This window comes from Bos taurus, chromosome 9 (assembly GCF_002263795.3).
Source record: "Bos taurus isolate L1 Dominette 01449 registration number 42190680 breed Hereford chromosome 9, ARS-UCD2.0, whole genome shotgun sequence".
Classification (NCBI taxonomy): Eukaryota; Metazoa; Chordata; class Mammalia; order Artiodactyla; family Bovidae; genus Bos; species Bos taurus.
Window position 1 is genome coordinate 29807630 of NC_037336.1, and position 4000 is coordinate 29811629.

At 37.1% G+C, this 4000-nt stretch overlaps 1 non-coding gene across 1 annotated transcript; it reads right to left on the bottom strand.

The window, feature by feature from the left end:
* Positions 1 to 418: 418 nt before the first annotated feature.
* On the bottom strand, positions 419 to 525 carry LOC112448188 (U6 spliceosomal RNA). The gene has a single exon (XR_003036575.1). It is a non-coding gene; the product is annotated as a U6 spliceosomal RNA (small nuclear RNA).
* Between the last annotated feature and the right edge of the window lie 3475 nt (positions 526 to 4000).

The window sequence follows — 4000 nt, forward strand, 5'->3', positions numbered from 1 at the left end:
TGCAATGGTGAATGGAATTGTTTCCTTAATTTCTCTTTCTGTTTTCTCATTATTAGTGTATAGGAATGCAAGGGATTTCTGTGTGTTGATTTTATATCCTGCAACTTTACTATAGTCATTGATTAGTTCTAGTGATTTTCTGGTGGAGTCTTTAGGGTTTTCTATGTAGAGGATCATGTCATCTGCAAATAGTGAGAGTTTTACTTCTTCTTTTCCAATTTGGATTCCTTTTATTTCTTTTTCTGCTCTGATTGCTGTGGCCAAAACTTCCAAAACTATGTTGAATAGTAATGGTGAAAGTGGGCACCCTTGTCTTGTTCCTGACTTTAGAGGAAATGCTTTCAATTTTTCACCATTGAGGATAATGTTTGCTGTGGGTTTGTCATATATAGCTTTTATTATGTTGAGGTATGTTCCTAAAAATATGGAATGCTTCACGAATTTGCATGTCATCCTTGAACGGGGGCCATGCTAATCTTCTCTGTATCGTTCCAATTTTAGTATATGTGCTGCCAAAGCGAGCACACACCTGTGTTTTTTATAAGAGTTTTGTGGTTTCAGTTTTTATGTTTAAGTCCTGGACTTTTCAGTTAGTTTTTGTGAGTGGTGTAAGATAGACATCAGTGTTATCATTTTGCATGTATTTATATATTTCCCAACACTATTTATTGAAGAGATCTCTTGTTAAATATTAGTTGACTGTATTGTGAGGACTTATTTCTGGGCTCTTAGATTCTCTTCCATTGGTCTATACTGTTTATTTTTATGTCAGTACCATATTGTTTTGATTTCTATAGTTTTATAGTATGATTTTGAATCAGGAGTCTGATACCTCCAGCTTTGTTCCTCTTTCTCAGGACTGCTTTGGCTATTTGGGGTCTTTTATGGTTCCATATAATTTTTAGAACTGCTTTTTCTATTTCTGTGAAAATGTATTAGAATTTTGATAGATACTGTATTGAATCTATAGATGACTTTGGAGAGTATAAACATTTAACAATATTAATTCTTGACCCATAAACCATGGGATATCTTTCCATTTGGTTGTGTTTTTCAGTTTCTTTCTTTGAAGTCTTATTGTTTTAGTGTATAGATCTTTTACTTCCTTGGTTAAATTTATTCCTAAGTATTTTATTGTTTTTTGATGCTACTGTGAATAAGAATTTTTTAAAAATTTACTTTTTTGAAATATTGCAGTTAGAGTATAGAAAAACAACTATTATAATTTCTATATGTTGATTTTGTATCCTACAAGTTCACAATATTTGTTTATTAGTTCCAACAGTCTTTTGGTGGAGGCTTCAGGATTTTCTGTATTTAAGATTATATTACCTGCAAACAAAGACAATTTTACTTTGTTCATTTCCAAATAAGACACCTTTTATTTCTTTTTCTTGCCCGATTTCTCTGGTTAGGATTTCCAGTACTTTGTTGAATAGTAGTGGTGAGAGTAGGCCCTGGAGCACAATTTTGCAGACCAGTGACAGAAGAGAAAACCTGATCCAGGTCCCAAAGCAGCTGTGGGGCCCTGGCTATTGGCATGCTCTCCCATGTCTGCAGATATGTGCACTGCAGTGGATGTTAATGATAAATATCAGGTTGGCAGTGTGCAAGTGCACAGCTGGGGGAGGTAACCCCAGGTGTGCATATAGTGGTAGGAGTCAGCTGCAGGGATCCAGTCTGTCATCCTGAGTAGAGCATCACTGCTGGGAGGTTTGCCACAGCTGTGCTGTCTGGTTTTTTTGTTGTTGTTGTTGTTGTTGTTGTTTTATTTTTTAAGTAGTAAAATCTTCATTTGTCTGCAACATGGGTCACTATATACCACAGTCTCTCTCACTGCATGACTGCAATTGGTAACCTGTGGTTTTCTTCCATGTCCCTAGCCATCTCTGTAGTCTCTATATATGTCTCAGCTTTGCTGAATCTAGGTGGGGTAAAATCAAAAAGGGAATTTCATGTGGTGCCCTAAAGGCTGGGGAAGCTTACTTTTCCTTTCCTGGTAAGAAGAACTCTTCTTATCTGGGAAGTTCCCTCTTGGTGCTGAGTAATGGATGATGCAGACAAAATGAAGCTGTCTTCCTTCTCTTGATGTGCAGTGATTCTCAGGTTTTCTTCTTTGTTTCACTGTGTTGCTAAAGTTGGACTCCAGAGCTCTTTTTGTGTGGGGATAGCTGGAGTCTCACTCCACTCTATCAGGTCTGCCATTCTGACATTTGTCTTTGCCATCATCCAGATCATTTCCTGACTTCTCTTCTATGTTCATTTATTCATCCATCCATTCAACAAATACTCTAGAAAGCTATATACCAGGCAGAATTATGGATACTAGAGTTGTTCAGATGCTAAGTCATGTCTGACTCTTGTGACCCCAAAGACTGCAGCATGACCAATTTCCCTGTCCTTCACTATCTCCCAGAGTTTGCTCAAACTCATGTCCATTGAGTCAGTGATGCCATCCAACCATCTCATCCTCTGTTGCCCCCTTCCCCTCCTGCCCTCAGTTTTTTCCAGCATCAGGGTCTTTTCAAATGAGTCAGTTCTTCACATCAGGCAGCCAAAATATTGGAGCTTCAGCTTCAGCATAAGTCCTTCCAAATTTGGAAGGGTTGATTTCCTTTCGGGTTGACTGGTTTGATTTCCTTTCTGTCCAAGGGATTGTCAAGAGTCTTCTCCAGCACCACAGTTTGAGAGCATAAATTCTTCAGTACTCAGCCTTATTTATGGGCCAACCCTCACATTTTTAAATGACTACTGAAAAAAACCTTAGCTTTGACTAGATGGATCTTTGTCAGCAAAGTGATGTCTCTGTTTTTTAATATGCTGTCTAGGTTGATCATAACTTTTCTTCCAAGGAGTAAGTGTCTTTTAATTTCATGACTGCAGTCACCATCCACAATGATTTTTGAGCCCAAGAAAATAAAATTTGCCACTGTTTCCACTTTTTCCCCTTCTATTTGCCATGAAGTGATGGGACCAGATGCCATGATCTTAGTTTTATGAATACTGAGTTTTAGGCCAGCTTTTTCACTCTCCTCTTTCATCCTCATCAAGAGGTTCTTTGGTTACTCTTTGCTTTCTGGCATTAGAGTGGTATCATCTGCATATCTGAGGTTGTTAATATTTCTCCTGGCAATCTTAATTTTAGCTTGTGCTTCATCCAGCCTTGCATTTCGCATGGTGTACTTTGTATAGAAGTTAAATAAGGAGGGTGACAATATAGAGCTATGTTGTACTCCTTTCCCAATTTTGAACCAGTCCACTGTTTCATATCCAGTTCTAACTGTTGTTTCTTGAACTGTATACAGGTTTCTTAGGAGGCAGGTAAGAATTCTGGTGTTCCCATGTCTTGAAGAATTTTCCACAGTTTGTTGTGATCCACACAGTCAAAGGCTTCAGCATAGACAATGAAGCAGATGTTTTTCTGGAATTCCCTTGCTTTCTCTATGATCTAACAGATGTTGGCAATTTGATCTCTGGTTCCTGTGCCTTTTCTAAATCTATCTTGTACATCTGGAGATACATGGAATGCTGAAGCCTAGCTTGAATGATTTGGAGCAATTACTTTTGCACCAACCTAATAGAAAAACAATAACTCAGATTTTATGGAAAACCTCAAGTTACCAAATTCTATTAAACTGATTACTTATTGCAATTCAATATTATTTTAGTTCCTTTCTATCTTTAAAATGCATTATCCTAATGAAAGGATATGCAACTACAAATGTTAACTATTATAGAACACAAAGGCTATTTTAAATCTCTATATGAAAGAAAACTGGCCTAGAAAATAATTTCAAAAATAATAAGGGGATAAACACAGGCAACTGAAGATTTTCAATTAAACTATTACAGCTTCACTTAGGTAATGCAAGTATTGCAAGCCAAGGTTAAGGAAAATCAATAAAACTACTACGGACAACTAATTGATAAACTGAACAGACTCTCCAAACACAGATGCTTAGAACTGGAGGGAATCATTCAAGATGATACACAGCATCTT